Source organism: Camellia sinensis, chromosome 6 (genome assembly GCF_055761805.1).
Source record: "Camellia sinensis isolate YWXY chromosome 6, ASM5576180v1, whole genome shotgun sequence".
NCBI lineage: Eukaryota > Viridiplantae > Streptophyta > Magnoliopsida > Ericales > Theaceae > Camellia > Camellia sinensis.
In genome coordinates this window covers 200,363,966-200,378,657 of record NC_138966.1, presented here as the reverse complement: position 1 = coordinate 200,378,657, position 14,692 = coordinate 200,363,966, and the positions used below count along the sequence as shown (strand labels likewise).

At 33.0% G+C, this 14,692-nt stretch overlaps 1 long non-coding RNA gene across 11 annotated transcripts; it reads right to left on the bottom strand.

Annotated features, from left to right (window-relative positions):
• Positions 1 to 3,967: 3,967 nt before the first annotated feature.
• Positions 3,968 to 12,691, bottom strand: LOC114277645 (uncharacterized). 11 transcript variants are annotated; one of them, XR_014333810.1, is made up of 11 exons: positions 12,492 to 12,687; positions 12,329 to 12,354; positions 10,659 to 10,914; positions 10,445 to 10,537; positions 7,400 to 7,552; positions 7,261 to 7,302; positions 6,971 to 7,019; positions 6,214 to 6,380; positions 5,443 to 5,556; positions 4,597 to 4,679; positions 3,968 to 4,444 (listed from the first exon to the last, which is right to left on the bottom strand). It is a non-coding gene; the product is annotated as an uncharacterized LOC114277645 (long non-coding RNA). The 11 variants fall into 11 exon arrangements; XR_014333805.1 differs by adding an exon at positions 11,194 to 11,393 and having other exon boundaries at positions 7,400 to 10,914; positions 12,492 to 12,691; XR_014333808.1 differs by having other exon boundaries at positions 9,679 to 10,914; positions 12,492 to 12,691.
• Positions 12,692 to 14,692: the final 2,001 nt, after the last annotated feature.

Here is a 14,692-nt window from a genome sequence, read left to right as displayed (position 1 = left end):
AAAGCCATTCAACTTCTTTAGTTGCTTTATCCAAATCAATAAACTCAGATTCCATCGTTGATCTCGATATACATGTTTACTTGGAAGATTTCCAAGACATGGTTGTCCCTCCAAGGGTAAACACATAACCACTAGTGGATTTGGAGTCTTTTATACCATATATCCAATTAGCATCACTATACCCTTCTAGTACCGCTGGATATCTGGTATAATGCAGCCCATAACCCTAGGTGTAACGTAGATAACCTAACACCCGCATAATGCCCCTCCAATGAGTAGCAATCGGATTACTTGTGTATCTACTAAACCTGCTAACAGAGTAGGCTATATTCAGTCTTGTATAATTCATTAGATACATCAAACTTCTAATGACTTGAGAATATTCTAGCTGAGAGACATTCTCACCATTATTCTTGGTCAAATGTAGACTCATGTCTACCGGTGTCCTAGACACACTTGTATCTGATTTACCAAATTTTTCAAGTATCTTTTCAACATAGTGAGATTAAAAAAGTACAATACCATCAGATGTTCTGGTAATCTTAACACCCAGAATTATATCTGCAAGGCCCATATCTTTCATGTCAAACTTAGAGTTTAACAATCTCTTGGTAGCTCTAATCATCTCATCATTACTACCAACAATGAATATGTCATCAACATATGGACACAAAATGACATAACCTCTGTCAGTGTCTTTGACATATACGCATTTGTTACACTCATTGATTTTGAACATAGCGTTGTCAAACTTCTCATGCCATTGCTTGGGAGCTTGCTTCAAACCATACAATGATTTGACAAGGTTACAGACTTTCTTATTTTATCCTAGAGCTGAGAACCCCTCGGGTTGCTCCATGTAGATTTTTTCATTCAAATCTCCATTTAAGAAAGCTGTCTTTATATCCATCTGATGTATCTCCAAACCACGTAAAGCTATTATCGCAATCACCATGCGAATGGATATAATCCTTATCACAAGTGAATACGTATCAAAGTAATCCAAGCCTTCTTGCTGCTTGTATCATTTGATAACTATTCTAGCTTTATACTTATCAATTGACCCATCAGCTTTCATCTTTCTTCTAAAGATCCACTTACTCCCTAAGGCCTTACTACTTGAGGGTAGATCAACCAACTCCCAAGTATGGTTCTGTAAGATGGGGTCAATCTCACTCTTAATTGCATCTTTCCACAAAGGACTTTCAGGTGAAGCCACAGCTTCATAGAAAGTTCAAGGTTTTCCCTCTAACATATAAGTCAAGAAGTCCAGACCAAAGGACTTTGTTGTCCTAGCCCTCTTACTCCTTCTTGGCTCATCTACATCCTTATCTTGATTATCAACTTGATCATCTAAGTGATCATCTAGTTGATCGGCTATATGATCATTGTCACCTTCAACATCTTTCATGGAACTCGGAATCCCTTCTTGGAGACGGCAAGAAAATACATTTTCAAAGAAAGATACAATTCTTGATTCCATGATAGTATTCTTGTGTATATCTGGAATAGCAGACTTAACCACAAGATATCGATATGCACTGCTATATTGTGCATAACCGATGAATACAAAGTCAACGGATTTTTAGACTTATCCTAACCCTCTTGGGTTTAGGTATTCCTATCTTTTTGCATGACACGCCCACATTTGTAGAAATTATACAAAGCCTTTTGGCCTTTCCCAAAAATTTATACAGGGTCTTTAAATAATTCCTTGTGTCACAATGATTATGAAACTCTCAAAATCATATCACAGTAAATACATTCTCAGAATGTCATCAACCGAATTAGGCACCCAAACATATTTGGTCCAACCTATCACTCTGAAGCCTTACTATTAGAAAACACAAATCCAGTGTTTAATAGTCTACTATTTGGAACTTCATAACATGGCTAGTAGTTTTATCACTAGGAATCACTAATTTTTCAGCATGTGGTCAGTAGACTTTCTACTACTAGGAATCATGATGTCTTAACCTTTGATCAGTAGTCACTTTACTACTTGGAATCACAACGTCCTGACATAGGACCAATAGACTTTTTCATTACTCGGAATCATCGTGTCTTGACATATGATCAGTAACCTCTCCACCACTAGGAACAACTATGTCTTGACATGTGATCAATAATCTGTTCACTACTAGGAACCACAATCTCATAACTGTGTAGCCAATGGTCTAACACCTCCTAGGAACCACCAGTTTTCTATCTCTATGATTAGTGATCTTGTACTCACTAGGAGCCACCAATTTAAGAATATATTTAGAATTTAAAAAATTCAAAAAAAATATATTCACCCACCCTAACGGGTTGTTTAAGCAAAGTCACATAGCAATCATATGTGCTATAATTGACACAAGAATAACATACTAATTGCCTCTGATTCATTCAAAGATATTAACATGCAATCTTATGATTTCCTCTAATCACACTTGATCTCTCTAGATCTTCTTTTAAGAACCTTGTAAGGCTTAAGGTTGTCAGGTGGAACAACATTTTCTATTGTCACCTCTTAAAGCCATTTCTAAAAAATCACAACAAAATTTCACTATTCTGTTTTTTCAGAAACTAAACTTAACACTAGAAAATTTCAAAGTCTAAAATTTAATTCAAAACTAATCTCATCACTTACCCTAGAATCGAACATGATCAGGAAAGTTTTCAGGAAGACTGGAGGGGTTACATCGGACCCACTTAAAATCCAGTTAACCTTTGGACAAAACTTTCAAGAGTATGTTGGCTCCTAATCCATGGAAAACAATTTTAGAATTAAGTTTTCCAGGGGATAAACCAGGTTAAAACAAACCAATTCCCAAGCAAATAAAATTTGCTACCAGAATTACACCACTCATAAAAGTTAACCGGTACTCCCGAAACTGAGCCCATTATTTCTGAATAAAAATCAGAAATATTTTAGCTAATGCTAAAATTGGTTTCTTTTCTCAAAACCAAAACACTTTGGAAATAATCAGATTGTAACCAAAGACTTTCTCCAAACTTGGTTTTCTAACACTTTGGGAATAAAATGATTAAACCCAATGGCTTCCTCAAACTCCAAAGGTTTGAAACCAAATCCGCCTTAGTTGTCATTTCTGAACAAATAAGAACTACTCTTTGGCCAAGGCTAAACACTTTGGTTTCTATTACAGAAAACCAAACCAAGTTCCAAAACTTACAAGCAATTTAACAATTGCTAATCGAATTACAAACGATGTAAAAAAAAAATTGCTACAACAATGATTAAGAAAATAAAATGCTTCACTACAAGAAATTGCATTTTTCGCAACGCAACAAAATATGTTGCTAAAAGGAAAAACTCGTCGGCAAAAAGTTTCGTCGACACATAAAGCTACATTGGCAACCCATAGGTAAAAATGAGTCAGCAAAAGTTTTTGTCAACGAACTTATCATTGCATTGGTAAAAGTAATGCCTTTAGCAACAAACATAGTCATCGATAAAAGCCTTCATCCATTGTAGGCAATTTACCTTGCGTCGGTAAAAATAGTTCAAATATGATGATTGTGTGGCACTTTTCCCTACACAAATTTGCATGGGTGAAAAATATACTTTTAGTAACAAAATATGCGTCGGCAAAAGTAAACTTTTGGCGACACATTTACGTCGGTAAATGTTGCTATTTGCCGATGATTTGTTTGTCGATAAAACTTTACTTTTGGCAACGACAAATTGGCATTGGCAAAAAATACACTTCTAGCAACACAATATAAGTAGGCAAAAGTAAACTTTGGACGACACATTTATGTCGGTAAATATTGCCATTTGCTGACGACTTATTTGTCGATAAAGTTTTACTTTTGGAAATGATAAATTGGCATTGGCAAAAAATACACTTATAGCAACACAATATGAGTGGGCAAAAATAAACTTTTGGCGACATATTTACCGACATGTTATTTGTTGAGAAAGCTTTACTTTTTAGCAACGACAAATTTGCAACGGCTAAAATAACTGAAAATCATTTATATTTTTTTATAAGACTTACAGATTTACAAGAGACATCCCTCAGGCACCACTATTACAAACTAATAACATTGATTTGAAATCACCTAAAGTTGATGTGCAGGCAAAAAAATATTGCTGATACTGCTTTAAGAAGCATTGTATAAAACCTAAAAGGGTAAACTCACTAAAATACCCAAATACATCCAAATTGTGTACCCATAGTAGAAATAACAGATAACAAAATGAAAACATGAAACTAACAAAGACAGGCAAAACAGCACGACAATCACCCACAAACTTACAACAACCCAAATTTGTAGCAGACCAGTATCTAGTAGTAACTGCCTCACAGCAACATTGCAGCAGAAGCCACCCAACAAACATTGGCAAGCATCGGTCACTAGTAGATCCACTTTTAGAGAGACGCTCACTACCAGCAAGGTCCATAAGATTTAGGGCACCTTGTACTTGTTCAGTGCTCTGAAAAATGAGAGAAGAAAAACAGTTAATCATTGACTGGCATATTTGTGCAAGTGTGTGTGTGTGTGTGTGGTAAACAAGAAAGAGAGAAAGATGGAGAGAATCAGTGCTAACACGCTTGAAAATGTGACAGTCCTTATTAGTATTCATACCTCATTAATACCAGATATTCGAAGAGTGAAGACAAAATGACTTCTTGAAGACATGCTCATTCATCTGGGCCTTGCCTACAGACCTGAATGAAAACAAATACAAGTCTTGCAAATATAAACAGAAGGACATGGATCTTTTGGACCAAACAGCCCCAAAATTTTTTTTTAAAAAAAAAAACAAACAAACAAACAAACAAACAAAAACACTAGCACATGATATACTAGTAAAGTGGTAACAAATTATTTATGCCAGAGGCCACAAATAAGATCTAAACTACTTTCTCAAAATAATTTTCTTTTGCAACTTGTAAAAGAAAATAATTAATTTTTTTTTTTAAGATTCATCATGCCTTTACTTGTTTAATTTTCACATGTGAGCACTAAGTTGTATGCACAAATCTACTTTCCTTCATTAACACAGTAGAAATTTCTAAGAAACTCTGGATCATATATTTTTTGAATGAAAGTAGTAAACAATGGATCATATACTGTCAAATATTTTTTAAATGAAAGCATTGAACAACAAGTACAAGGTGTTCACTTGCAACCCTAGAGCGTCATACATGCTTTACCATTTCAAGGGAATGAATACCTTCTTAAGAAATCTTTATTTCAAATCTGGTACATGTTTACTATTGTCGAAATAATGATGAAAAATGCTGTAAAATTTTAAAAAGACCAATCGCAATGCTATGTATCTCAAAACATCGGTCATTAAATGTGTGTATCCCAGCCTTTTTTTGTAATGTAGTGAAAAATAGCATTTGGCATTGCATTGTAATTCATATCTCCCCATTAAAGAACATACAATACAAAAGCCACTAAAGAAAAGTGATGCATTTGTACCTTGAGCCGATTATCAAATTTGGAGACGACAATTACTGTCTGTCTAAATGTTGGTTCACTATCTGTCAGTCCTCAATCCGTAAGGACCAAGTTTTATATATGGATCAGCCAATCCTAAAAAACAATTCCAGACTTCCAGTTATTATGCATATACTTGGAATATTTTCGATGGTTTAAAAAGGTAAATATTGTAGCATAAACCAAGCATTTAAATCTGAATGCTTGAGGTCAGCTGCATCAATAACTTCCACCAAGGCATAAGCAACAATTGTCTCCTCCTCATACATACATGACGGGTTTTCTAACATATGAAATCCATATAATTTAAAGATTAGAAAACCCTCAAGCATCTAGAAAAGGAAGAAATGACAGCATATAATTATCAAACTCATGTACTAAGCTACAACAACACCAGAACGCTCAAATTTCAGAGAAACTTGCACAAATAAAGTAATTTGTTGCAATAGCAAAAGAAACTATGAACTATGCTCATCTAACCCCAAAAGAGAGAGAGAGAGAGAGAGAGAGAGAAGAAGAAGAAGAAGAATACCAAGATCTATCATTTTCTGAATCATATGGCAATCGTATGTTTCACTAATAAGTTTTTTTTCTCTAGCAGCTTAACAAATCACTTAATAAGAAAGCTTATTTACTGTAGTTAAAATCTAGTAGCCAAAACAACAACAACAAAAAAGAAAAAGAAAAAGCAACCCAGTGCATGAGACTTCTGCCAAAGCGAGGCATATGAATGATAAGATATACCAACCTTACCCCCATTTTTGGAGAGGCTATTTTTGTGACTTGAACCCGTACCACTGGGGGCACTAACAGCATACTACTATTGGGCCAAGCCACACCCTTCCAAAAAAAAAGTCATATTTTGAGAATTGAACATCCCCCTAAAAATGTTTGAAGGTCAAATGAATACACCACATTATCTGAACCAAAAGAAAAAACCAATTAGTTAATATATAGCCCTCCTAAAAAACAGAGATATTCTTTTAGCATGGACATATGAAGTAAACTACTTTTCATAATCTAAATGTCATGCATTTTCCTCTCCAAAACATATAAGTAGTTATCAGCAAGTCTTTTTGAAACCAAATTTATTCCATGCAAACAACAAGATGATATCATCACATTCTAAAGAGTTATAGTCTACATTTCAACCATAATCCACTAAATTTCCAAAAAATCTAGAGCAATTTATGCTCCGTATTCTTTAACTACTTGTTAATGGACTTTCTAGTGTGGGAAACTGAATTTGTCAAAATCAAATCAAATCAAATATGAAAAAAGGAAACAAAATGAGAAACATTTACCAAAGGTTCAAAACACTCAATATTTTAGATGTAGTTAGCCCCAAACTAAGTATAATAAATAATATCCTCTACTATTTCAAATATTATATCAACATAGTTGTGGATTTATAATCCTTGGGAAATTTAAGTATTTGTTAAGCAACAAGCCCACTTCCTGTGATTATGCATGTAGTGCTAATAGCTAATGCCATTCTTCATAAAATTACCTGGTTGTGGCAGAACGAATTTGTCCAGGTCAACAACCAGCATATTGGGCTGCAAAGATTGTGAAGATTCAAATAAAAAACACTTTATGAGGAAATGCATCTGCCACATAAGCCTACATAATTGAATCCTCTACTGCTAATGTCTCTGAGCAAATAACAAGAGAATCTCTGAACTGTCCCAGTGGACTAAGGAAAACACTAAAACAATACATTATTGGCCAAGAAAATAAAAAATAGATGATAAGAAGACTTTCTAAACAAATGGAATAGCAAAGTCTAGAGAACTTTACCTCAACTAGTGTTTGCTCAAATACAACAGCGAACAACTCATCCTAATCAAGGAGAAAAAAAATTATAGAAATACAATTCAAACAGAGAGCGAAAGAGATCCCAAGTAATTATTGCACATCAATTATGAAAGTAACTTACTAGCTATCCAGCAACCCCTGGAAATTCTGTAACATCAAGCCCATGAGTGAATAAAGGTTTCATAGTCATTTGAAAATATGGTGGCTCAACAAAGCATAACCTTAAACAGCCAAGGAAAGGCCAGTGATGAAGGAACTTTACCCTAACCAGGACCTAGAAGAGAACATGCATTTATGGGCATCCCGTGCATATGAAACAGAACTGTCTTTTTAGCAATCAATGGAAAAAGTTGATGATACTAATTTAAAAAATCATTGTAAAACCAAAAATAGAGTCTTTACAAATATTAGAGTGAATTTTAGAAAGAATAACAATAAGAATAGATATGATGAAATTTAAATTCATTCTAGGATGATACTTTACATCAAAAAGTAATGACATTTCAGATGTAGTGAAAAAACAAACGAGGGAAAACAGTATTACAAGGAGCATAACAAATGTGCAATGTAAAAACAGAAATAACGGAACAAGTTCCTTGAGCATCCCCTAAATAAGCCAAGATGAAAACTAGGATTCTCATGCTTGTTTTGTGAGTTTCTATAAGTTACTTTTGTCCTTACTAAAGTGTTTGAACCAATTCTTGGGTATTTTTATGGCTAATTCACAATTTTGCCCTCCAGATGCTAATTTTCAATATTAAGTGTTAAAAAAGATGCAAATTTGAGTTTGATTTTAAAATGGGGAATCCTATGATTGTTCCACAAGTTTTTACATTTTAATCCTTACTAAATTGTTCGTACTGATTCTTAGGTATTTCTGTGGCTATTTTATGATTTTGCCCTTCAAATGCCTATTTTCAAGGATAAATGCTCAAAAAAACATTTGAGCTTAATTTGAAAGCTGGGAGTCTCATGATTGTTCCATGAGTTACAACAAGTTACTTTTATGCTTATTAAGGTGTTCATACTGATTTCTAGGCATTTTGTGGCAATTTCTTGATTTTTCCCTCTAAATGCCAATTTCTAAGTCTAAGTGGTTAACAAATGTAAGTTTGAGCTTAATTTTAACATGGGAATCTTGTATTGTTCTATGAGTTTGTACAAGTTGGTTTATCTTCACTAAGGTTTTCATATTGATTCATGACCATTTTTGTGGCTGTTGCATGATTTTCTCCTCCAAATGCTTACTTTCAAGACTAAAGTGTTCAAAAAATGCAAATTTGAGCTTAAATTTAAAACTAAGAGCCATGTGCTTACTTCGTGACTTTCAACAAGTTACTTTTATCCTTCCTATTGATTCCCAAGTATTTCCATGGCTATTTCACAATTCTGTCCTTAAAACGCCTATTTTCAAGCTTAAGGTGTTATGTTTTACAATGCTTAAGACCTTAAACTCTGCTGCCTTTGTTTTAGAGTCAAGCTAAAAGCACCAAACAATACTTAAGACCTAAACCAACAAAATTAAACCTACTATATAAGCACCACAAATCAGCACCCAAAGACAACAACCAAACCAACTTGTTTAATTGTAGGTTGTTGACACATGTTATTCAAGTTAAATAAAATACATCAGTCTAATTAGGGATTAAATTTATCTGTATTTCAACGTATTAAATTTAAACTACGTTGGCAGAATTCACTACGGCTATTTCAATTGATATTTCAAAAAAAATCTAAAACATTGTGCAGTCCAGTGCCACCTCTAAAAATGCACTATATTAATTGGGTTTGCAGCAACAAATATATGAAAGAACACATATCATAAAAAATGGAAATAGAAAAAAGATAAAAGAGCTGTTAAAAAATCTTGAGTTATTTGTTCCCTTCATCATTTGGAGTTGCTTGGTGAAGAGACTAATAAGAGCAGTTGAATAAAAAATAGCTTTATATTTTTGGGGTTCTACATTATCGACCATTGGAAGTTATTGTAGAAGACAATTACAAACATGTGAAGTTTATAAGCACATCTACATAATGTTAATTTTAGAGCTCAACTCAAATCCCAAATAGGTTAGAACCATTTACTTGTGCATCATAAGGTGCAGGACTAACAATGTCATTTCGAGTAATTGATGTGGCAGGCACTGGAATAGATTTTTCTTCCATATGAAGCAACAAGAGCAAGATTTGATAATTGTAGAGTTTATTCTATAATCTTGACAATAGATGCAAGTGTACTATCAATCTGCATTTGTATAGACATGTAATTTCATAAATAAAATTCAGGACAAAAGAACAAGAAAGATTGACAAATATTGTTAGAGACATAGATTGGTTACATCGATTTGACATCAGAAGTTTGCATCTAGCTTGTAATATTTTGGAGTCTAAGAAACATACCAGTGAATCAGTGATAAAGTTTGTCTCTTCCACAAAATGCTAACACTTTCCATCTTCATTGCATACTCTTTCACATTATCAACTTGTTCATTTACTGACATCAAGTCATGCTTGGCACGATGGCACTTTTCTATCTTATTCAATTACAGACAAACTCACAATCATTCTTTCCTTGCTTCCCTAGGTCATCACTTTTTTAAGAACTTTCCACGTCAAAAATGCAACTCCCCTAGTTTTCTAGGTTACTTATTTTTTGATACTGCTCTAACTGCCCAACAAATACTGGAGGCATAAGATGAACATGGAGCAAGTGCAATGGGCATATAATTTGTGAATGAACCCAGGTGGAAAAAAACTAATCGAGAAAAGTTCAAAAACATTTTGTGACTCATTTAAGTCGAGTCTAGATGCTCCTCCCCCACCCCCCCAACACACACACACACACACACACACACACACACACTTAATGAGAATACATGAAGGAACATCACTTATGAAAATAAATATAACTTTAAAGCAAACCACCACATAAAATAGGCCTTGTTTTATGCGCCAAATTTACAAAAATTAAATCCAGGGTTTCTCACATCAAACAGAATTGCGGAGTTGTCACGAAGTTCATTTGTTAAAACAATGCACGTAGAACCAATTGTTTACTGTTACATCTCTATTCATATGCATGAAAAGAATGTACTCCACTAAATCTAAAGGCTCCTTGCACGCTAAAGGCAGGACAAGCATAAATTTTTTTTGTAAAAGAACTTACCCACATGGGAGTTAAATACGACGATAGCTCATCAAAAAAAGTCAAGAAATAGGCCTTGAAAGTTTTGATCAAAGTGCACAAGCAATCACCAACCTAGATCATATAATGACATATGATGTAAAACCAGATAACATTAGTATGTATTTACATAACAAACAAAGCAGTCAAAGGGTATAGGGTAAATGTCTCCAGTAGATATGCTCCAATAACATACTTGGTCAGAAAGTTCCTCTTCTTACTCATTTTCCTTCTTCAGCAGTTCCCTTTCTTCTGCATCGAAGTCTTCTGCTTTGGCTCTTTTTAACCTTTCTCTTTTTCTAGTTGAACTAGTTGTGATCACTCATTTTATCTCTTCAACTACTGACCTTACTAGGCTTTCATCCAGAAGAGGTCCAGCAAACCAAACCAAACCAAGCCTTAAGTCCTATCAAATGTGGTCGGCTACATGAATTCTTCTTCTCCAAGTGGCCCTATCAAAGGCCATTTCATTAGTCAAATTAAGTAGGCCATATCTCTATTTATCCAGTTAAGGCTAAAAACTCTTTTAAAGTTACATAAGCTTGCTCAAAGTTATCAATTTGCAAAAGGAGAAGAGGGAGGGGCGGAAGGTTTTGTGATTATAAGATCAGCACCAATACAATAACATGCAACATTAACTTATATATTGTCCAGATAAAACCAGTTGACCGATAGTGTGCATCACAGAATCCCAAACAAAAACTAGCTGTGATTTAATTAAAATTATTCACCTAGTCAAGTTAGCAGGAAAACGGTGGGAGCAAGTAAACTGCATATTTCAACAGTGACAGTCAGATCAGTGCATGTTGGTGTACTGCAAATTACTTGGTCCTTTAGGCATTAATTAATAATTGGCAGACCCCAACCCACTTGGCTCGATCGACCTTACCCTTGACCTGGCCGACATGAGAAGAATGTAACCTGCCAAAACCTGTTTAACCCGGCCATTAAGTTATTCCTTTGGTCTGGGAGGTTTCAGAACTGAGTGGCTTTACTTTCTATTGAACCCCTTTTAAGAATGTTGCCTTAAGCACACCTCTTCTAAGGGAAACAGACACACAACATGACACATACACAATAACTTTTAAATAAAGCAAGACACAACGAGTAGGGGATACACAATATATATAAATGCAACATAACACTAATTCATACAAATTATATTGTTTTTCTTTTATCATTGTATTCTAAGTTACTATGTTCAAATTTAAAATTAGTTGTCCCCAAGAGTGAAGTATTTCAAATCTAAAAAAAATCAAATAATAATAATAATATGACACAATTGAATGAGAGATCAACACATATCACGGAGTATCCAACAAGTGTCAATGTCCAACATGTGTCCGACATGGACACACTACCTTATAAGTATTCATGCTTCTTAGCACATACATATATATACACATATGAAAATGCACATAAATGTGGATTGTATAAACACACAAGCATGAAACTTGTTAGTATATAGGTATATACAACACATATACAAATAGCTAAATATTTATAATCTTACAATTATTATATACATTATCATACATAAACTTTAAATTTAAAAAAAAAAATTAATTTCTTAAATGTCAATTTAGTTCTTCTTTTTTTTTTGATAAATAAAAATAGAGCTCAATCACTACAGATCCAGACTTGAACCCCCGTGAAATCCAACCAAAAAAAACAGTTGAACATAAAAAAAATATATAATTTAACAACACATCAAATTGAACATGAAATCTGAAAAAACAAAGACGGAACATATTGCATCAATCGATAAAAACTGATACACAGAAAAATTCAAAAAATAAAAGATAAAGCCATAAATTGATTAGAGAACAGCGACTAAAATTCGAAAGAAGAAATCCAAGAGAGTACCTTCAAGATTCATACCAGTCGTATAACTGTGAGAAAGAGATAGAGAGAGCAAAGAGACTGATTAGTGTTTGTGAAGGAGCTAGGGCAAATATAAGGAAAAATCCAGAAAAAATAAATAAATGTTAAGGTTTACTGAGAAAGAGAAACAAGAGGATATACATACCAATTATTATGGAGAGGTTGGTGATAACAAGAAGCCATGCTCACCGGTGGTGGTGACGAAAGAACAAAGGAGATGAGTTGCGCAAAGGTGGGGAGAACTAAAGAGAGCGATGAATCGCACTCAAAAAGTCAGTAGAGTTGAGCATGAAAAGAGAGAGAGGGAAAACGACATCAGAGGTGCCAAAATGAGATAGGGTTTTGAGGAAAATTCAAACATTAGGGAATTTGGGAGCGGGGTAAAAAATTGAGGTCCTGTTTGGTTGATTTTCTTTTAAAAAATATATTTTTGAATTTTTAAATATTTTCGTATCCTTTGTAAAATTATATAAAATTAATAAGTATGGTAGTTTTGATTTTTTAAATTTTTTCACAAATCTAATTTTTAGTCTTTAAAAAATAAATTTGAACCAAGTTCCAGAAAATCAAACCAAACATGACTACCACCTCAAAGATCCCAAAGAGTTTCGATTCTCTTAATTCGGTTATGTCAACTTTGAGTTTTGTGGGCTCATTTTGAGATTGATCTCGGCGATCCAACCATTCACTTTTTGCAAGTTATTGACTAGAACATTTATGAAAAAAAATCAAGAAAATCGGATATCAGTAACTATATGTTTGAAACACATTTAGATAGATAATTTGAGAGAATCTAAACTCCTTTAGAAAGTTCTAATAAAAACTCAAATCATGAAACCATCTTGTTTCACTAACAAAACTTTTGCCAACGTATAATTTTGTCGTCACTAAATATTTAATTCTTCACCTACGCAAACTTATTGTTGCCAAAAGTAAACAAACTAATAGCAATGCTTATCGTGTTGCCAAAAAATAACCCTCGTCACTAAAAGTTTCGAAATTTTGGCGCCACCCAATAATTTTGGCGCCTGGTGAATGTTATGATTTTTTTAGCGACGGTAGTAAATTGCGTCGTTAAAAGTCTATTTTTACCGATGAAATTGATCACTGTGTCGCTAAAAATATACTTTCGGCTATGAAAAATTGGCATCGTCGCCAAAAGTAGTTGCCAAAAATGCAATTTCTTGTAGTGTTCTAACAATACAAACAAATAAAACTTGCTTTTACACAATTGGTAAAAACCAACTAAACCCAAGCAAAAAATTGCTTTAATTAAATAGAGTAATCGATCCATAAAGATTTTATATAGCCCAAAATCCTGTTCATCACAAAGGTTAGTCGTCTATACTTTTTGTTTTGACATCCCAAATACTATTCATTTGGTTTTGTATTTGTTTTTCGAATCTCTTTCGCATAGGTATTCATGTAGAGAAAGTTAGCAGAACTATAAAAAAAAAAAAAAAGCCAAACCAAACCAAATAATCTAGGCAAAAAGTAAATATAATAAATTAATTGAAATCATCTAGCAAACTAATTAATAATAAAATTAACTAATCAATTAACATGCTAGATGAGTTACAAAAATTAATCTATAACTTTAGAAATTAAATTAAAAATTAATACTTATCAGTTATGTATGAAATTATTACACAACTAAAACTCCAAAATTAAATTTACAATTTAATTTACATAATAAACAAGTAAATAAATATAGACAAGTTATAAAATTAAAATTTATAAATTAAAAATTTTAATTAGCAAGAGTTACATATACCTTATAACTTCACATAATTAAATTCAAATTATGAGGTAATTATATATGACATTATTACACCAATAAAATAAATTTACAGTTTTATTTACACAATAAACATGTACATAAATATAGACAAGTTACATAATTTTGATAACTCCAAAACCTTAAATTAAATTTAATAAGCAACGGCTATATATGAATTTAATCCACAATAAACATGTAAATAATTCTTGCAATTAAAATCATGCAAATTGTTTTACAAATCTAGAATTTAAAACCATATTATAACATTATATTATAACATTAGAAACAACCATGGAAGGAAATTAAAGCCTAGACTCACAAAATTAAACTACACTGGAAAGCACTACTAGGACCAAACAACATAAAACTAATATTTAATTTGTTAACCAAAATTAGAGCATGAGCCTTACTTTTATATAATAAAACCAAATGGTCTTTTCGGAAAAATTAGCACCAGGTTCTCCAAACAAAATAGTAGCACTTTAATAAAATAAATTTGATAACATATATTATAGAAACCACAGCAGCATGCATATCAAATTAATTTACAATCATATTCAGAGATA